Source organism: Halichoerus grypus, chromosome 3 (genome assembly GCF_964656455.1).
Source record: "Halichoerus grypus chromosome 3, mHalGry1.hap1.1, whole genome shotgun sequence".
In the NCBI taxonomy this organism is placed as follows: domain Eukaryota; kingdom Metazoa; phylum Chordata; class Mammalia; order Carnivora; family Phocidae; genus Halichoerus; species Halichoerus grypus.
The window spans coordinates 205,807,844-205,830,233 of NC_135714.1; positions in this window are offsets into that span (position 1 = coordinate 205,807,844).

The window sequence follows — 22,390 nt, forward strand, 5'->3', positions numbered from 1 at the left end:
GTGCAATTCATTCGTTCTACTTTCCCTGAACTTTGGGGCCGGTAAGCGGTGTGGAGTCTCCAGGTGGTGTTGAGAGATTTGGCCAAGACCTGTACAACGTCTGCCACAAATGTGGGTCCATTGTCATCATGGATTGTTAATGGCAGGCCGAACCGGGGCACGATCTCCCGCAAGAGGACTTTAGCTACTTCCCGGCTTTGCTCCGTCCTGGTCGGGAAGACTTCGACCCACCCAGACTATGTGCATACTATTACTAGGAGATATCTGAACCCCCTGCTCGGCTGCACATCTGTGAAGTCTACCTCTAGATCTTCGAAGGGGGTTGCTCCCATCCTCTGGACACCTGGCGGGGGCCACGGTGCAGACCGAGCATTATTTTTAGCACATGTTGTGCACCATTCACTCAGTGCTCAGCAGTGCCGGCAGCTGACTGAGGTAGTGGTGCTTCTTGTGGAAGGGGGATTGCCTTGGCCTCTGAGGTTGGGCTCCTGGGATCAGTTCAACAGTGACAGGGGCCCGATTCCAGGCTAGTCCAGGTGGGTTGTTTTCAGCCCATACTGAAGGGAAGGTGAGTCTGAACTCCAGTGGGCTGCTCGGTTGGGCCTGGGCATAGAATGGCCTCCATTCTTCTTCCCTTGGCATGGTAATTGCTAGTATTAGAGACCCCGTCTCCTCTTACCTTGGGTTCAATCGGAAGCTAGTGTGTCCGGTGGGCTCAAAGGTTATCTGAGCCCTAAGCTTGGAGAGTATGTCTCGGCCCATGAGGGGGATGGGGCAATCAGGCAGATAAAGGAATTCGGGTCGGACCTTGTGGCCCCTGAGTTTGCACTGGCAAGCCTGGCAAAAGGGCTGTTGTATCACCCACGTCCTGGTGGCCCCAAGGATGGTCGCAGTCCTTTTGCTGAAAGGGGCCACTGGGGAGGTGACAACAGAGTGCTCAGCCCCCATATCAACCATAAAAGTCACTGGTTGGCCCCCCACCTTCATTCTGACCGTGGGCTCATAGGGGTCAAGGAGGAAAGAGCCTGGGCCCCCTCAGTCTGAGTCCATTCCCGCGAGGCCTATGAGGTCCTCCTCTCGGGGTTCTTTCTTGTAGCGGCCGGGCTTCTGAGCCTTTCCCGGGTTGGAACATTCATTTTTTCAATGCCCTTTGTCCTTACAGTAGGCACACTGATCCCTTGCCAAGGGATTTCTGGGTCTCCCCCCTTTCGGTGGTCGGGGTCTCCCCATCTTTGTGTTGTCCTTTTCTTTCAGGGCAGTGGTGAGGAGGCTTTCTTTTTCATCTTTTTGTCAGCTTCCCGTTCGGCTGTGACCTCCCTGTTCATGTAGACCTTATTGGCAAACTCTATTAGTTGAGTGATGTTCATCCCGGCAAAACCCTCTAGTTTCTGAAGATTTGTTCTGATGTCTGGGGCAGCCTGAGCCACGAAGGAGGTGTTTACCATCTGTTGGCTTTCCTGTGCCTCGAGGTCAAATGGAGTGTATGTCCTGTAGGCTTCACATAGTCTTTCGTAGTAGTCCCCGGGAGACTCCCCTGGTGGTTGAGTGACCGAGGATACCTTAGTCATGTTCATGGGTTTCTTAGCTCCTACCCGGATACCCTGGAGGAGGGCCTCCTGGTACCGGTGGATGTGGGCCTGTCCCTCGGTGGTGGTGAAGTCCCATGCTGGGCGCTCTTCGGGTGCGGCTGTATTAGCCCAGGCAGCAGGGTCGATGACTCCCGCTGGTGCGTGCTCTTCCAGGTGCTGCCGTGCACCTTCCATTATTCTCCTCCTTTCCTCTGTGTTAGGCAGGGTGGGGAGTAACTGTTGGCAGTCTTCCCAGGTTGGCCGATGAGTCTGGAAGAGGGATTCTATGAGGTCTACCATGGCCTGTGGTCTCTCAGAGTAGGATGGGGTGTTATGTTTCCAGTTGAGGAGGTCGGTGGTGGAGAAGGGCTGATAATACATCATGGAACGGCCGGGTTGGACCATCCCATCTTCATCATGCCTCTCGGGTTCCCACGTCTCTCATACTGGCATTTGGAGGGTGCTGTGCCGGCCTGGGATGCAGCCTGGCCGCTGGTCCTGGAGAAAGTGGATCTTTTGGGCCTGGGGGCACTGGTGGATCCTCTGGGCCTAGGGACACAGTGAGACCGATGGCAGCGGAGTGTTTGGAGCTGAAGGGCCAGGTATAGGTGGTCTTGGGGGTATGTACGGTGGGGGCAGGGTCGGTTCGTCCTCGGGATCTCTGGCTAGGATTTGTGGAGACTGGGGCTCTTGCTGATTTTCCTTAGGTCGCTTGGATGAGGCAATTAAGACCCTGGCCTGTCCCTGCCTATTGCAAGCGAATCGCACCCAGGGGGGAAGGGTCTGAGCAGTTCCTAGCCAGGGGTCAATGTACGGAAACTGGTCAGGGTGTCCTGGTTCTCCTGTTACGACTCGCCACACTCGATGAATCGTTGGGACATCCAACATCCCTTCTGAAGGCCACCCGACATCAAAGGTGGGCCATTCCAATTCACATAGGGTTCTCAACTTGCTGGGGTTTATCCTGAGTCCATAGTCTCCCAAAAACCGCTTCTTGAAATTTTTGATCATGGTCATCTAGAACCATTGGTTTACTCTGCCCTGACCCCATGGTGATGTCCCCGTGTGCGGTGGTGCAGAGACAGACGGGGGGGGGTGCTTCCTGAGGTGAGGAGACCAATCAGATGCCCGTCTGGCCGTGTCCCAAAGGAGCTTAGGTGAGGCTTAGCCCTAGCCGTCTCAGTGTTGTGACTTACGATCGGAAACCATTCCAATGCCGCCATAGACCGTATGCGTTCACCACGGAATCACAGACGGGCCCACTCAGACTCTGTAGGCTTTGGGGACCTTAAGGGTGCCTGCCCGTGGAGTCACAGAATCAGTCCGCTTGAGCAAGCCAGGTCGGACTGCACATTCACTCGCACATTCACACTCCAGAAGTTATTACATTCCCTCCCTGGGAATCCCTACCTGGGAGACCTCTAAGAGGTCTCTGGGAGGTGATCAGGCTCCCCTTCCACCCCAGTGAGTGTGGGCCTGTCTGGGTCCTGGGGCCCCAGGCCTTACCAGAATCCGACATCGGGACAGGGTCCTCACCTGCCAAGTCTCTTCGAGTCTGGCGGGAACAGTGGAGTGGGACCGACCCGAGGCGACCGGGGCGGGAGACTGCCGAATATTAGGCAGGGCGCGCCTTCTCCGTTACGATCCCTCCTTCCGTCACCACCCCACCATTGCCCCCAAACCGGTGGCAACAATGGGCCAGCGCGGTTGGGTTTCCAGGTCAGGGAACCAAATGTTGTGGAACCTGGACTGGATCGCCCGACAGAAGAACCAAGCGGCATCCGGAGATCTTGGAGGATAGGATGTTTATTTAATGCCGGCGGGCTCAGAGGAGAGTGGTCTCCAAAGGTCTGAGCCCGAGCACAAACAAAGGGGGCAATTTATACACTTCGACTTCCATATATGTGGCACGTTCCTGTGCGTGGCAGACGGGGCAGGAGGGATAACCTGGAACGGCCCTGGGGCCAGGACTGGGATTCCCCTGCTGGCTTGGTCGGCCACCTTAGAACACAGATTTCCCTTATCAAAGCTAACATATTTTTATATCATAACATCTTCAGTATGTTAAATCATCTATTTTTTTACATAATTTGCCCAACAACGTAATTTAAATCCCCAGAAGTAAATGTGTTTTTGAAGTTGTTTTCAAGCTGCTAGGGTTCAGAGGACACTGGAGATCATCAGATCCAATGATACATAATACTTTCCCAAAACAAAGCAAGGGTTGCTGCTTAAAAATAATTCTAAATCAAAAGCCAAGAACAAATATGTCTTTAAACTGTATTTTGTTTCAACTGTAACAATTGGCAGAGACTGTCCAGGTGGGGGATGTGGTGTTCTGACTTCCCCAAACTGACGAGACAGTGACACTCTTCTCTCACTGGAGAGGATCTCCCAGGACGGGAGTTCAAAGAGCACACTTCGGGGAATTCTGATTTGGGCAAATCCAATCATTTTATTGATAAGGAAAGTGGGACACATCATTTTAAAGCCACATCACTGGAATCAGAGAAAATACAAATTGTCTTCATCTTATTCAGTGATACCTTCACTACAGCATGTATGTATAAAACATCTCTCTGCGTGTTATATATTTCTATATATACTTATATAGATAGATAAAATTATAAATTTATATAGTGATATGGATACAGTTACGGATACAAATACGTGCACACATGAATGTTCTAACTCATTATGTTGTTCTGGACAACAATAATCAGAACATTACGGTTATAATTTTCCCTCCCTAGAAAATGCACAACACCTTTGAACTATTTCTGCCTTAATTCGTAATTTCAAATTATATACATATTCTACAAACACTGCCAACATTGTGCATTTTATGTTGTCAACAATATAATTTGAGAGAAAGAATTTTTTTGGGAGTATATAGCTACTGATTTTCAGAGCAGATTTCTACAGCAAGTTATAGGTAATGGGCAGAAACTTTGCATTTGGGGGCAAGGCAGGGTGGAATTTTGATTACTTAGAAAGTCCTGAGCACTATAATTTAAGTTCAAAGTCTGTCACCAAACCAAATAAAAACTGTGCTTTCACTGCAGAATACGGTTACTTCTATGGCAAGTTCGCGTTAAATGCACCAGGGAAACCATGGGCACAAACGCTGAGACTGTGAGATCAGCAATTAAAGCATCGTAGCGCCTTTTCTGCACATTCAGGCTGACGGAAGTGCCCCAGCGGTGTGCGGAGGCGGGACGGGCAAGCCACAGCACCAAGAGTCTATTCACACCTAGAGTAGGTGGGTCATTATGCAGCACAGACACCTGCTGAGACTCACGGGCTTCTAACGTGCAATTTTTACCTAAAAGGAACCTGTCAAATACTGCATTTTATTTAAGTCTGTGTGAACTTAGCATAAGTAGCAGGGGTTGCGTGATGTCGAGTGATAATAGCCCAAGAAGACTTGGCTTGGAAGCCCTTGGAGAGATGACGTGCAGTGGATGACACCTGCCGGGACAGTCTCAGCCTGCCGGCCTTCAGAGGAACATCCCCCTTTGTCTAGCACAGATTCTTATTTTATCTTCCAAAAGAAAAACCCTTCATGCTAATAAATAATAGAGTGCTCAGCATCGTTAAATAAATTATGTGCATCATTGATAAGATAATATATGGAAAGAAAACACCATCCGTTCTAGAGCTTAAAATAGTCAGAGGTGAGCTTCAGTGCCCGATGGGATTGTTTTTAGGCTGCTTAGTGACAAGTGAGGGACCATTCATGAAATGTGCAAGTCTCCTTTCCCTGAAGTTTCAGGATTCTACGACAAAGCCCCGGAAGCACAATGCGGTGTGCAGAGCCTGCTAGGTTAACCCTGGTCTTCCCTCTACTTTTCCTTTGGGGACAGGCTTCAGTGTCTGTCAGCCCAGTCTGGGCTTCCAGGGAATAAAGGAGAGTACACATTTGGACAAGCTTCTCCTCTGGCAACCTAATTCTATCAGGGTGCAGACTTCCTCATTAGGCACAATCTGAAAGAGTCGTAGAATGATTAGTAAATGTTCTGCCCTGATTTAACGCAATAACCTTTATGGAAAGCCACAACGACACAGAAATCAATGCATCGGGCACTTATGATTCCCCATCAGAGAACAGCCCGTGTGCTTCTTGCTTGTCTTCAGAAATTATTCTCCAGTGCAGAGCCTGAAAATGGAAGAGATGGCTCCTGACGCTTCTCTTGCATCCATGGCATAGAAGTGACTTTCAGTTGTAGCCAATGATCACTGAGCTAACGTCTGCTGGGAAGCTTCTGGGAAAGGTCTCACCCTTTCCTCACCCACAACTGCTGCAGTCATATGTCACCAGAGCCCAGGCAACCCGTGGCCCAAGAGCATGAGTACTAAGCTGCTGAAAGTGGCAGATGAGATGTGTGGAAGCCTTCCAACTCCAGCTGTCACCCGCAAGCCACTGAACCAACCACAGAATCGCCGTCTCATAGCTTTTTATTATGTGAAATGACAAAAGCCCTTTTTGTTAATGTACATTTATTAGGATATTCTTTACTTGCATTCCAACTGATGCAAAAAGTATATTTCCTATTGTCAAGAGTCCGACAATCTTTTTTGTTTGTTTGTTTTAGATTTTATTTATTTGAGAGAGAGAGAATGAGAGAGAGAGAGAGAGAGCACATGATGGGGGGAGGGTCAGAGGGAGAAGCAGAGTCCCCACTGAGCACGGAGCCCGATGCGGGACTTGATCCAGGACTCCAGGATCATGACCTGAGCCGAAGGCAGTTGCTTAACCAACTGAGCCACCCAGGCGCCCAAGAGCCTGACAATCTAATAACCAAGATGACGGAAATCTGCACAAATAAGGGAACTAGGAGAAACGCATCACTTAACACCCCTATACCCGGCTGTCGTCCCTGCCTGGCCCACACCGTGTTCCTGCACCTCGGCTTCCTTTGGTTCTTCCTCTGCTTCCCTTGGCTTATTTCCTTTAGGGCTGATGGATTGGCACACTCATCCATGGGGTTGGTGTAGGAATGAGCATCTAACTTGGGTTGGTCCAATAAAACTTGATTCTAAACCCCCTTTATTTCTGAAAGAATTACAAAATAGTCTTCATTCTCTGGGTCTCGAGAATATGGAATATAAACCCAAAGCAGCTGGGAGGTCCAAGAATAACACTTACCTGCCCAAAAGTGAAACTAACTGTAAGGGGAACAGAGCAGAAAAGCAAATGTGCAAATAAAATTGAGAGAGTTTGAGAGAAGGGTAATTTTACCACCTGGATCCTAACTTGCTCTAAGCTTGAATTTAGGTTTATTTTTGGCTAATAAATGTTGCTTTAACTCATAAAGTTTGGAATTATATTTACATGATTTAATTAAAATAGCTACAGAATTCAAATAAGGGGAAAATCATATTCAGTTGTCATATTCACAGAAGTCTTGAAATTGGCAATTCTTACCACATGAGATAGATTGCCAGACAGAAACGGGGGGATAGCTTTTCAGTCAGTACAAGGGGATAACGCCCAAGTTGTGTTCAGGGCCAACCAGGAAGGAGGTTTGCAGGACAACAGTCTAGTAGGTGTAGTTAATTGGAAAGTAATCTGGAGTAAGACAGGAGCAGGTCATTTCAAGGTGAGAAGTCATCTTATTTTGATTTAGCATGAAGTATGGGTCAACAATGTTGAGATGGGTGACCTCGCATCTGTTATTTGGCAGCCCTGAGCAGGTGCAGTGGAAGTGGGTGTGGAGGTTAAAGGTGGGACACTGTTGCTCCTTCATTCAGATCTAAGTGACCCTATGTCTCAATTTGCCCAAGACAATCAGTTTAATGGCAATTTTCCCAGAGTCCTACCTGGTTGAGCATGTCCCAGATAAAGGTGTCTGGCTGACACAGTAGTTCTTAAGTTCGCCATACTCAGTGATGAAGAAGTCCTGGCTGAAAGATGCAAGACAATGTGGGGCTTTCAGGCACTGTAACCCTCCTCAAGGATTCACTCCCCAGAGGCTTGGCACACCTCTGAGCCCAAGGTAAGCTCAGTACATTTTAGCTATTGTTATTTCAACTAGGGAGTCAGAAGCAGACTTGAAAAGAAGGAACTGGGTTGTATAGGGAGGAGAGAATAAAAGATCAAAGGAAAAAAATGAGGGAAAGAGAGAGAATTGAAGAAAGAGATTAGGGGGGGATGGAAGAAAGGAAAGGAAGGAAGGAAGGAAGGAAAGAAGGAAGGAAGGAAAGAAGGAAAGAGGGAGGGAGGGAAGGTAGGAAGGAAGGAAGAAAGGAAGGAAGGAAGGAAGGAAGGAAAAAGGAGAGGAAAACAGTATGTAAGTTACCAGCTTTGAAGCAAAATCAGACCAGCAGAAAGAAAACTCAGGAGTGATTCCTGTCTTGAGTCTGCATGAATGTGGAACTGGTTGACACTGCTGTTTACACATGAAAGCCAGCTTGGGAAAGTGGTTGAAAGTGTTGGCGAGGGTTCTATAAATTCAATGCATAATTTAAAATAATAGTGTTCTCAAAATATACCTGACTGGAAAGCAGTGCATTATCATTTTGACAATTCAGAGGACAGGGAGCTTTGTAGGGCTGGAGTCTTTCTTTGAAATGCCGGTTCTCACAGTGCTGGGGATGCTCAGAAGTGCCACGCAGAGTAGCGCTTTAGGGGTGGTTGGTGTGGTGCAGATCACGGAATTTCCTTCCCTTTCTAGAAAAGGCAGTGTTTGCTAGTTGACTTGAAAATGCTCAGCATAAGCTGTGTGATTTGTGTGCCAGTTAATACCCTGGGGACTTGAATGAACATTTGGAGTTCTCTAACTGGAATCTTCAATCCAAATTGGTCATTAGCATATGAAGTATTTGAAGAGGAATAAGCACCTTGAACGTTGGTCACTTAGCACCTACTGTATGCTTACTGAAATCTAACCAGACGGCAGGTAATCGTGAAGGTTGTTAGAATCTTTTTTGTTGTTATCAGTGAAATGAATGGTATTTAAGAATGTTGATGAGGAATAATGTACACATCTTGAAAAGAGCAATCACAGACCCTTGCAACCCAGCGGGGAAATCCTCTGAGCCGCGCTTGGGGGTCTGGGGGTCCAGTGGCCCTAAGGCTCTTTGCAGGCTAATCACCTGCTGCTTGCAGCTCACCACAAAACCTCCTGGCTTTGTAACAGGACAGCATCTGCGAATGGGGTGGGTGTGCTCCTCACCCCCACAGTGATGCCCCAGGTTAGAGCTCCACAAAGGGGGAGGAAAGCAGAGAAAACGTTATCTCCAGATGTGTCCCGCTCACTGCCCATCACCTGCGATGTACCAGCAGCTGTCGTAAGCCGTCCGGAGATGCGGCAGCAGATCAGTCTCTCTTCTCTGTTACCTCCCCTCTTATTTCAACTCTACTCTCTCCCATTTTCTTCCCTCGGTAATAAAAGGAAATTGGAAAAGGTAATAAGCCGCACTGTCAAAGGAGTATATATTGTTCCTTCTCTCGGACTAATGAGATGCCCGATGAGGTAGAAAATTTAAAAGTATAACTTCCCTTCTGAAATCTATATTTGGAGACTGCAAGCCTACTTAGAGCAGATTTTTCTCTAATTACGGGATGATTCACTTCAATGGCTTCTTTGCAAAGAAAGGGAAATTAGTGTCTGTGGTCTTGAGGGAAGGATTCAACCTTGCACATCTGTGGCTGAGGGCATGCACTTTCCTGATGCCCTTGGTTGTGTGCAAACCCTGGGGAAACACTCTGCTTGTTGCCTCCTCTGCTCTCACTTCTCAGCACCTGTTGGAGAACCCACACCCACAGCAGTTCTGCCACCCCAGCTGGGCATCCAACAACTGAACTCGATTCTTACCCTGCCTTCTTGGAGTTAGCCTACAGATCAGAGGTTCCTGGGACCCCTCCTCAGGGTTGAGTAATATTCTGGATTGGCTCACAGAACTCAATATTTTACTCATCAGATTGGATACAATTCAAGAACAGGCAGGAGGGAGAGATGCACGGGGTGGGGTCTGGGGAAAGGGTGAGGAGCCTCCACGCCCTGTCTAGGGCTGTCCTCCTCCCAGCATGCCCGACTACTCACCCACCTGGGAACTCTCCAAATCAGTCCTTTGGGGTTTTTAGGGAGGCTTCAATACATAGGCAGAGTTCATTAAATCACCGGCTGTTAGGTATTAAGTCAAGCTCCAGACGCTCTCCCTGCCCTGGAAGTCAAGAGTGAGGCTAAAAGTTTCCACCCTCCAGTCACACCGTTGGTTTCCCTGGAAACCAGCCCCCATCCCATAGGGCTTTCCCAACGTCAACTCATTAACATGAACTCTGGTGTGGTTGAAAGGGATTTGTTAGGAATAACCAGAGACACCCTTCTGTTCTTATCCCTTAGGCAATCCAGGGCTTTAGGAACTCTGTGCCAGAAGTGGAGAAGATGAAATATGTATTTTATTATGAATCACACTATCACAGGAGGATCAATTTGCATAGGAAATGTTGGGGGTCCTCCTGGAAAGAAAGGAACTCCTTTTCCTTCCCACTCAAAATTAGGGAACACTTGTCAGAGGTCAGCTGTTTGGACCAGAGACTGAGGGCCAGCGTGGAGAACACCCCATGAGGAATGGGGTCTGACTTAGGACGTCCTCTTCGGCACGGTGACTGTTGACTGGAAGACAGGCCACGACGTAAGTCACAACCCCCTTCAAACTGAGCCAACCTGGCTTGAGATCCCATGTGGAGGAGCCCGAGCTGAGAGCCAGCGTGAATGCTGAGGAGCACCTGCCATGGAGGACCCGCCAGTGGACAAGGGCGCCATGTCTGGCCTGCACCCAGGGGCCAGCAAAGGTCCTCACACTTGCTCTCTCTGCCTGGTTTTTGGAAGCTGGGTTTGAATCTTTTGTACTAAATAACTACTTAGGCCTTTTGGGGGGGGGTAACAGAGTTTGATATATACTATTGAGTTTTGTTTTTCCCCAACCGTGTGAGCTCTTTCCTCTCCTTCCTTTTTAGCTATTGTGAGGAGATGATCATTCCTATTTCACCAAATGGAGTTTGACCTGATTCTTGCTTACAGATTTAATAGTATTGACATTGCTTCTTTTCAGGCATCCCCCAACCCCCTGAACCAGGACTCCTGACACCTCAGAGGGGCCAAGCCCTGGCATAAGGGTGGGCCCACAAATGGCATGCAGTAAACCTTTGCTCGCCAGATGAATTAGCATTCTTTGTGGATCTGTAGGTCATCTGGGAGCTTCCCTGGCATGATGATAAAATTTAGTGTCATGATATTTCTGACTCCTTAAACGGCTCTTCAGTAAGTTAAGATCTGAGTTAGCATTTGTCTCATAAGAATGTTTTTTTAAAGGAAGATATAGTAATGAGATGTCTCACCTAAATGTCATTGCTTTAAGGAATCATTTTCCATAATGTCAGCCGTAAACCGACATGATCTTTACCGTGTTTAACTCTGAGCCCATTTCTTTTATCTTAAGATAAAATTTGAATTTCCTCTAGAAGGCACTGAGAAAAATAAATACCAATCAAATGTGTATGATTAGCTTTCATTTTACCCAAGTGGACATATACCCAAGACACATTGCCCTCCTTAAGACAGAAACAAGCCCCTTCGGCAATCTACCAGAGTTGACTCTTTCCTCTCTAAAATGTACTAAACGTTTTAGAAACTACTGAAGCTTGGAAATCACGTAGCCTCATTCACTGGTTTTAATGTGCTTGTGAGCTGACAAAAATTAGGTAGAAATGATTTTAGGGGCGCCCTAAGCTGATAGTACCAGTTAAATTCATTTGAAGAATGAAGAGGCGTGCCGCACAGAATATGTTGAAGCCGCTGGGCACACTTACTGTTTTATTTCAGTATTTGGATCTGGATTTGGTATAGAGCTGCAGCCAGACAAAAGGTAATGAAAATATTAACTGGAATAAAATTGGGGCAACTGGAGTTCTTCCAATGTAGTAGGGAGGTGATCCCAAAGGGGATAATACTGAGCAAGAGCCACAGACGGTTGGTCTGTTTTGTTTGTGAGAAATAGGATAACAGAACATGAACTTACCTTTCTTCCAAACGGCATTTAGGGAAGCGCTTATCCTGGATTGACACATTTCTCTCTTAAGGCCTCAAGTTCCTGGTGTCCTTAAACTCTTCCCTAAACTATGTGAACTACAGTAGCAATCCTTTCAAAAAAAATTAAAAACTAACATATCCAAATATTTTATGAAGTGAGTATTTATATTGCATTCGCCTGTGAAATATTTAAAATCTGCATTTTAATCTTCAAAGTGAAAAAGATGATTGCACATCTCTGGGAACATCACTGGCAGAAAAGTTAAATTTTATGGAGACAGCAGAAGCATGAAGTAACAAGAATCTACAGAAACATCTGCAGGAAGAGAAGACAGCTAGGTCCTCGCTCTGAGGACCAAAGCAGCCTCGTGTGGACACGCACCCCTCCCTGGCTCCCTGCGCCATCGGGCCCTCACACCCTGTGGCGTTCCCTCCCACACCTCATGGTGCCTCCCGCACTCCCAGATCACTGAAGGTCTTTCCCTGCGCTTTGGACACAATATCTACATTAATTCCGGTTTTGCAGTTCCTCTCCAGTTTTCTCTGCAAGATCATCCTTGCAGACAAAGGTGCCCTTTGGTCACTGAATCCCTATCACCAAGAATCAGACCTGGCACCATGAGGCATTCCACAAATAACTCTTGAACGAATGTATGAATGAATCAATAAACATGGCAAAAAAAAAAAAATCTAAATAAATGAATGTATTTGAAATTAATAATAATAAAAAAGATGCCCTTTTTTCATTCTGTTTTGCTATCTTGAGGCCTTCCCGACTGAGGAGCGCATGAAAGTAATGAGTCTACTTTAACCCCACAAACTCCCTCTTCCAAGCAGACAAGAACAGACGGACGCTGGGGCACGGGACGCGGTGTGGACGGACGACGCGGCGAGCTGGTGGAGGCGCTGAGAGGCGGACGCGTGCCTATGAACAGTGTTCTCTCACCAGGGACAAGCCCCACGCGAGGCGGGCAGTGGGACAGGCCAAGATGAGGCCCTGGGGGGAATGTGAGAGCGCGGCGGTGGGGAAGGAGCGAGGTGGTGCCGGCGGGAGGGAAGGCAGGAGCCGCGTCCTGCTCCCTCTTGGTCCTTCCTCTCCTTGCGCCTGACCTCCAGCAGTCCGTCTCTGCCCGTTCCTTGTCTCTGATAAATCTGGTCCGTATACATAGTTAAATGAGGGAGGTGAAAACCGTGGGGTAACAGGACATGTGCTGAAAATAAAACCCCAAAAGCAGACGACGCACCCTCTTCACTTCGCGCCCTAGTGCGGCTTGGCGCGCGTCCCGAAGCGCACTGACATTCGCCGCTCCAAGTCCGCGTGCGCTGCTGGCAGGTGCTGCTCAGAGTTGGCCTTTCCTTCCCTTCTTCCTTCTCCATCTGCTCACGGAGAACGGACGGGAACATCACGGGGTGCTGGAGAAACGGCCACATTTCACATAGACCCCCGCCCCCGCGATCGCAGCCCCGTGAGCGCAGTGTGGGTGCTGAGCATGGGGTCGGCACTGCCCTCGGGGCTGCTGGGGGGACCTCGGGAGCAGCAGGTGGCGACGCGGGGCGGCTGGCCGCAGCCGCTCAGGGGACAGGTGTGGGAACAGCGCTCAGGGTGCTTTCAGCTTCCTGCCAACAGCTGCAGGTACCTTGGAGCTGTTTATAGACAAAGCGAAGAACCTCCCCCCGCACCCCATAGCATAATACAAACTCCTTACACAGTGTAGCCTTCACCGATTGGAGGGTAAGCTGGCCAAGTCCTGCGTCCATCAACCCCGGTCCAGTGCCCGGGCATCTCCACCGCAGGGAGGCCCCTGGGCTCTCTGTTTGCACAACGCTGGCCCCTACAGGCCTCAGGCAACCAGTCATCCACTTTCTGTCCCTGTCTGAAAATGTGAGCTCTTCTCTCTCTCTTTATTTTAAAGAACTCCTTGGCTGTTTTTGCATATTTATTTTATTTGTCAATTTTAATGTTCTATCTATTCTAAAGAGATTCCTTTTGGGGAAAAAAAAATGTATTTCCTTTGACCTAAAACATCTTGTACTAGGTAAACAGAGCTCAAGCATTCTATCCTTCAAAACACTGAGCACCTTACTAAAGGAGGGGTTGAATGACACCTTGTGTTAATTCAGAAAATCAGGTTTTAAGGCAACAGATTTAATATACTGATGGGTGTTTGGGGAGGCTGGTGAGCAGGAAGGCTGCTGAGGGGTTTTGCTTTCTGTTATTGGAATAACAGTCACACTATGTGTTACAGTGTCTCTCGTGATTGAAAGACTCCCAGGAAAATGGTATTTTTTTAATAAAATGCTTGATGGAGGAATTCAAACTCTAGATAGCCGAAACAGGAGTAAGACTACATACGGGACCCACCTGACTTACCTTTGGCTGATCCCACACTTTCCACTGAGACGTGCCCCCAGAGATCGTGAGGACATACAGCCACAAGGTTGGTCTGGAACATTCCGGGGCACTGAGCTGTTTGCTTTACGGGTTTCCTAAAATAATAACACGGAAAACAAACTTGAAAAATAGACTGCCTTTTCCCTGAAAGTGTCTTGAGTTCTAGTTTAAAGTTTAATCAAGATCATAAATATCATGGCTGTATTGTGAATATAGATCATGCCAGAGAGTTGGTGGGAAACCTCCTACAACCCTTCCTAAGATTGCCCTCTGGACTTGCATTGGCAGATGAGAAGCTCTGGGGGGAGATTCATGTCTTAAACGATGTAAAATAGTGATGCTGAAAATGATGGAAGGATGAAGGACCCAGTAGACAGGAAGGAGCTCAAAGTACAAGAAGAGAAAAAGAAATAATAAAAGAGTCAGAGGGGTTATGTTTCCTTACTGAGTCCAGATCCCCAAAAACAGAAAGGTTGAATGACACTTTATAAAAGTCTCTTCATACTCTACAATTTTAGCATCTTTGGCAGCAATGCTGGTTTTAATCTTCTATTTTTGTACAGGTATTTTATTTGGGGAAAGAGGCAATGGATAGAATTCCTTGTCCCTCAACCATACTTCAATAAATGGGAGTTATCCTAAATTAGAATAAAGACTAAAAATCTAGAACATTTACTTAGTAACTTGGAATTAAGTTCTTACATCAGGAATTAATGTTCTCCCTCAATTTAGATGTTAATAATTTAAAATTATACATATTTAATTCATATGTATTAGTTATTAAGTTGTCCATAACTGACTAGACTTTGCATGTAAAAAAAGGATTCCTTTTTTTTTTTCCTAGCTAATATTTCAAATCCCTAGCTTAGTGCGTGGGTCATAGTAGGTCCTCAATAAATATATGTTGGGAAGTAAAGAAACTAAATTGAATAAGGTCGTTAATGACCAGGAGCAAGGACATACTGGGAATATAAGGCAGTGGAAGAAATAGGCTTGATTTATATGTTCAGATGTGAGTACCGTCCCATCACTTTGCTCCAGCTACCCTAACAAAATCCCTCAGAGGAGGTGGTTTCAACAACGGACACTTACTCTCTCACAGCCCCGGAGGCCAGAATTGCAAGAAGAAGGTGTGGGCAGGCTTGGGTTCTCCTGAAGCCTCCGTCCTGGGCCTGCATCTTCTTGCTGCGCCCTCTGTGCCCACATCCTTGGTGTCTCTTCCTGGTGTCTCAGTCCTGCTGGATTAGGGCCTCACCCTAATGGCCTCATTCATCACCTCTCTAAAGCACCTGTCTCCAAGCACAGTCACGTCCTGGGGTACCAGGGGTTAGGGCTCCAATGCATGGATGTGACGGTGTGGTGCCTCTCAGTCCACAGCAAGGGTGTCGTCTAGGTTTGCCTCGACCCGTCCCAGAATGGTTCTATTTCATGTCGGTGTGTTGTGACATTGTTCACTTCCCAATAGCATTCTGAGTCTTATTCCGAGAACCTCAGCCCTGTTAATTCCTGTCCCAGGATTCGTAGAAGTGCCCTGTTCACTGCATTGTGTTCTATCTGCTCACAGCTACAGGTGTATGAAGGATTTGCACCTAGATGCTCACCGATATTCCAGCAGAAGTCTTTCCAGGATCAGGTTTCCATGGTGGAAATGCAGCTTCCATATTCCATCCACTTTCCTGAGACTTCCCCCCCTTCCCCTCCCTCACGGTCATGGCTGTGGATTTCTCATGTGGATTTCTGACCCTTCCCATTAGGTTTTAAGTTGCTTTAGGGAGAAGAACTTCGTTTTATTTGTTGTTGTGATTTTAATATCTCTAACTGGATGCTTTGCTTACAACAAATTTCCATAAATATTGAAATAGCAATATGAAAACAGTCTTTATCAGCATATCTTATAAATTAGTATTTGCTAACTAATTCGTGACAACATCATAGATTTTTTGCAAATATGCTTGAAAGCATAAAATAACCTCTTTGCATCAGATATTACAATCAACTCTTATTATTTTCAGTATAAAGAATCTCTAATTTAAAATGGGTGGTTTTCCAAAAACTGTTGTATAATTTTAAAAATGAGACTGATAAACTAGAAGGTGCTTTCCCCTGGAAACAATGACAAAGCAGTTCAGGGAGCCTACAAGTCAGGGTTCACCACACTTGGCTAAACTCAGTCTCTACTGCTGCTCGCCAGCAACCGGCTCTCAGGGTCAGAACAAGTGAAGAAGGTAAAAGGTACGTTGATCTGACAAAAACATGGGGGGTCACTACTTAGGAGGCCTAAATCCAGGGTCCCCATTAGTCCTGTGCCCACTAGCTACCCAGTTAACTCACTCATTACATGACAGAGGTCATCGCCATAATCTTCATCCAAAAGTAAGCTCCAACATTGCGTGATTCTAAGTGAGCTTGGTGAGTGCATGTTCATGTGAGAGAGTGCATGTGCATGCATGTGCGTGCATGTATGTGTGTGTGTGTGTGTGTGTGTGAACTGAACACCAAACCAGTGGTCAGAAACACCTAGGGCTAATTCTGCCACGGCACAAATGAAAGGCACTTGGCCAGGGCTCCAGCACTGGTCATTTTAGAGCTAGTTTCAACACTTGGGACAAGACTGGACATGTTCCCTGAGGACATTTAGAGGTCCCCAGAAAACAAGGGCACCAACAATAAAAACAACAATGTCTATTCTTCAGTTCTCCTATTTAGGGCCTTATTGTGTCTTAGAAAGGGGGAAAGAAAAAGCCGTGATGGTTTTCTTGAAATGAAAACAAAACAAAATCAGAGACTATTTTTCCTGAAGCAGAAAATTAAAGGAGTTTATGATTCTTGAAAGAGTTTGTGATTCTGGAAAGGAGAAGAATTCCTTCCTTTGGTTCTAATGGGAGAGAACTCGCCTACTCCTGCAAGGGGCTGTTGTTCTTTGAAAATCGATTTGCTACATTTGCTCTTGGAAATTGAGCTGGATTAGGAATTTGGAAATCTGGTTCTAGAATATGTCTGTTAACACCAACTACTGGAGAGAAGATAAAAGTAATAGAATATAGAGAAGTAAGAATGCTGAAGATGAGGGAGGGCCAAGTGTTTTTCTCTGGCTGGGAAGTTTTCCCACGTTGCAGAGCTTTTGCATTTATTCAAATATCCACTGAGACCCAGATGAGTGTAAGCCATGGAGGTATAGCCAGAATTTCAGAAATAATTAGGTTAATCCTCTTTTCTACCATGCAAGGCAGTGGGTGACAGATTCCCAAGTTGGCAGTAGGATATAAGCACCTACCTACTAGCTGTCATTTGCACGCATAATATGTGCCCGAACTTTAACAAGATACTCAACCACGTTGGGGTTCAGCATTATTGATATAATGAGGTTGTTGTTTAAAGTAGATAATCTCTGATCTCTTATATCTCTAGAATTCCTGAATCTAAATAAGTAAACAAAGTCCCATATGGAGTAAAATAAATAAAATATTAGTATTTGGGACTGTGTGACATCACCTCAAAAGTTTTTTTGTTTTTGTTTTTTTTAAAGATTTTATTTATTCATTTGAGACACAGAGATAGATAGAGAGAGAGAGAGAGAGTGCATGAGCAGTAGGGAAGGGCAGAGGGAGAGGGAGAAGCAGGCTTCCCGCTGAGCCAGGAGCCCGATATGGGGCTCGATCCCAGGACCCTGGGATCATGACCTGAGTGAGCCAAAGGCTTAACCATCTGAACGACCCAGGTACCCCTAAATTTTTTTTTAATTAACTTTCCAGTATTTGAATTTTTTTTAATCTATCAGATTTGTTGGTTGTTTCTTGTTTTACTCAAATCATTATTTATTTGTTGTGAAGAAATCTAAAGCTTACACCCACCTCTAGAAACCTAGCACCATTGGTTCAAACATACATTGTTTTTCCTTCTTTTTTGTAGGAACAACAGTTTTCTGGGCGAGCTTCCAAACTGATTCTCTCAAGAAGTGAGGCAAGGGGACTTTCACACGGTCCTCTCTGGGAACACATTTATGAGGAAACTTCCAGAGCTCGTCCTGGGAATGGACCACAGCTACCCTGGTGCACCGGAGACTCTTGAGGGAATCTGCATTAACCACCTGGCAGGTCCGTCCCATTAGGGGTCAGCTCCGTCCCATCAGGAGTCAGCTCTGTCCCATCAGGGGTCAGCTCAGACTCAGCCTGTTTTCAGTGTCAGCTAACTTTTCTTTCTAGACCCAAGTTTCGACAAACACCTCCACATTTTACATGTGGTGAACATATTTGACTTCTGCTCTAAAGAAAGAAGAAATCAATGTGTTCAGCATATCACACAATGTTTAGAAAATAGATTTGTTTTCCCACTTGCTGACTTTGAAGTCAAAAGTACACAAACAAACTGTGAAACATCTAACTGCCGTCAAAGGTCGTTTTCTCTGAGGGAAAACATAAGTGTTCTTTTACTAAAACACATTACAGAATGATTGCCAAAAAGCACATGATAGAAACTGGCCTTTCAACTCTGTGGCACCTATTTTATCTCACCTGGAAATTGGATTAACTCAAAGCTTTTCCTTTCTCTTTTCTCACTTTTTTTTTTCCTATTTATATTTCTAAGACCCTGAGCAAAGTCTTTCATCTAAAAATTCATAGACTAACCTCCTTAAAATGCATGGCAGAAGATCTGAATATCCATTTTGGCACATGTTCCTAGAATTTTCTCTGTTCAGTGTTATTTGAATTCTTCTCAACTAAGTTCAAAGAAGTGTTACAATCTACAGTATGTGTATAGTTCCTAAGACTGAACTGCAGTTTTAAAATCTCATATTCATTAAATGGGCCACATACATGGCATGAAACAGAATGGGAAATTTGACCAGGAACAGTATGATGTGAGCTACGTCTTACAACTCAAACCAAGGAATCTTGTTTGATATGGAATATTTTGGAGCCAACTATTATTATATACTTGTCCTGTTTGAAATGGCACTCTTCTTTTTAAATACTGAAAGTTCTACTGGTTGGATTTTTTATTATCTTATAGACACAAGCCAGCCAGAATTATAAAAATCAGAAGGAAAAAAAGGGATATTGAAATTAACCCTGTACCATCTAACCCAATTAAATTCAGTATCATTATATTCTACTTCTTATTCTATTCTACCCTGCTCTACCCTACGCTGCCCTACCCTATCCAGTTTATACTAATCAGGTCTCAATGTGTTCAAGGAAATTGTAGGAAACAAAGGGAGGATCATAACACTACCTATCTGAAAGTGAATATTTTTGTGTTTGCACATGGTTAGGGCATTCTGAACATATTTTATGAGGACCTGGTTAGAAGCCAAGACATGGAAGATACCAAATAGACATTAAGGGATTTACCTCCTTGAAGATATGTGTTTGCATTTCAATGAGGATGAGATTTAGAGTGTGTAGACAATCCAGTAGTTGTGAACTCAGAGATCTTGGTCTTATCTATCCCTGAAGACATCCATTTATATTCCAAAGGGAAAGAACCCAGGGTCCTGCCCCTTCTCTCCCCCAGGCATTTGCTTACATGAGGAAGCAAAGGGGATGTGGAGGCTATACCTTTCCTCAGTAAATCCCCAGGTTAATATTTTTTGGGATTCCTATGGTATGGACCCTGATACACAGAGGGTAACCTCTGGCTCTCATCACAACACCCCAGATCAGGGAAAGATTAGAGCAAGGAAAACATGTGGTCATCGCTCTAACCAGGAAACTATAGCCTATTCCTGGTTTAGAGACCATGGGACCAGCCTCAGGATCAATATATATGAATTGATGGATGAATGGATGATAGGTTGATAGATACTGACTCTATAATCTGAGAAATAAGTATTACAGAAGGCAGATTGTAAATGTCCTCAGAAAAAATAATAACCAACTGGGAGAAGATTCAGGGAAGGATTCACCACAAATGACTGAGGGTAATCTGAGCAGATACCTTGAAGTCATCTGCTTTTCCCAATGAGGTAGAGTAGTAACAGCACTCCAAGGAAGCAGACGAGGGCAGAAGAATACATCATGGAGATGGAGGACACCCTGTGTGCAAAACTGGGGCCAGATCTGCCACAGAGGGGCTCCATGACACCGGAGCATCACAGGAGGGGACATCGGAAAGGGAGAGACCGTGTTTGGGGAACAGATGTGAGAAGCCTACATCGTTCTGAGTCCATTGGGACTTATTTCAGATTGCTGAAAGCAGAATGACATGATCAAAGATTTAATTATTTTTTTTCTCAAAGAATTTATCTTGCAGACCTGAATCAACCTGGCTCTAAATCACCAAAACCTTCTTTGATCTTTTGTGTCTGTTCCACCGTCTAATGCTTTTAAAAGAAACCTGGTTTTGAGGGAAGCTGCTGAAAAATACTCTCAGAGAACGTGGACTCATTTCTCTCAAAATACTTTGAATCCAGGAAACTGTAAAATTATCAATCTCGGAAAGGTTTAGTAATTCATAGTCCATTTCTTCTAATAGTCCCTGTTATTTTGTTAGGGCTGCTCTAAGAAGGTACCACAGACCGCGTGGCTGGAGAAACAGACATTTATTTCTTGATGTGTTGGAGTCCGGAAGCTCAGGATCAAGGCGTCGGCAGGGCTGGTTTCTCCTGAGTTCCATCCTCAGTGTGTAGACCTTGCTGTGTCCTCCCTCTGGGCACACACACTGTGATGCCTCCTCCTCTTTCTAGAAGGACGTCAAAGTGGACGATCCCACCCCCAACAGCATCCTGTAGCTCAGTCCACACTTTAGAGGCTCCACCTCCAAACACAGTCACATTGAGGAGTGGGAGTTCAGCATGTGCATTTTTGGGGGACACACACTTGTGTCTCTCGTGTATCTGTGATTCTTAAACCATGTTTCCTGACACCCCGAAGCTTATTTCTTCACAGATACAGTGCCATCATGTCTTCCAGGGATGCAACACAGACACGATTTGTACCCTTTTACTTTTAAAGCTGATTTGCATATTGAAGCATTAGCGGAAGGAAGAGAATATTGCAATGCAGTAAGATGGAAAGAGTCTCTCTTTTTGGCTTTCAAATCCTTTATTTTTGCCCCCTTTTTCCTGATATGCTATCTGAGGTTTATTGGAAAATGGACAGATTTTCCATGGAAGTGGATAAATCTTCTTCAAGAGATATATAAAAGAAAGTAACTTTCCAGTTTTACTGTTTTGTTTTGTTTTGTTTTGCTTTTTTGCTGTAAGTTTTTTTTTCTTTCTTTTTCTTTTTTATTATTATGTTATGTCACCATACATTACATCATTAGTTTTTGATGTAGTGTTCCATGATTCATTGTTTGCATATTTTGTTTTTTCTTATAAGAACAGCACACATTGGAGTATCAGGGCTTTTGGTCTAGATTATCATAAAATAATTTATGGGATTAATTTTTCTCTTTTTTTCAGAACTCTTAAGTGAGTTCTCTTTATTTTTCAGCCATTCTATTCTTGAAAATTATATAGTTATTTAAAATTCTCTAAGTTTGCCCCAAATTAAGATGTTCTTTGTGCAGACACCAACGCACACTGTGTTGGTGGTCTTCCTTCAGCAGACGTATGTCTAGAGCTTATACCAACACTATGCTGTCAGATGAACACGAAGAAAAAGAACCGGTCCTTGCCTTAAAGTAACCTATCAGCTAGTGGCTGGTGCAAAATAATAATGAAATTCCTTAAAGCAGCAAAAATTATTTGCAAGTGAATATTTTTTCATTAAATTACCAAAGGCCTCATTCTTATGCTGGACAGAAGCCTTATGAATTAAAAAATGCAAATTATCTACTTGGAAATAAAAGCGAATCTATTTTATTTCAGTGAATTTGCAAATATATGCTTGTCTTATGAAATGTGGGCTGTACAGAACCTGGGAAGTATCTCAGGCAAAATCCGAGGGAGGAGGTACATCTGATGCCCTCCATCAGGACAATGAATATATAGGAGACAGTCTCCGCTGGGCCACTGGGAGTTTTGACGCAGAACAATGACTGTTAAGGACTCAGTGAATCTTTTCCACATTTCTAAATCTTGTTTTTGTAAGTCTCTAAAGAAATAGTTTTCCAGGTTTGGGAGAAGAAAAACCTCCAGGAGAGAAAAGCTGTGTTTTCTCTGGGATCTACCCTAAAAAGTATCAGTCACGGGAGGACTGTGTGCAACCACTGAGAGAAGCTGGAATGAAAACAGGAGGTTGGGAGTGAAGATGAGAGCTATCTGCACTGGAGCAAGGTAATCAATGCACTTGGGTTTCAGCACTTCTTTCTAAGATTTAGAGAATTTTAAATACAAGAAATGTAAATATGAATTAAATGAATAACAGAGAACCACGAGAGTCTTCTGTTTGTGGCTTCGATCAACCAGTATCGGACTCAGCCTCTCGAAGTAAACAACTCTGACACCT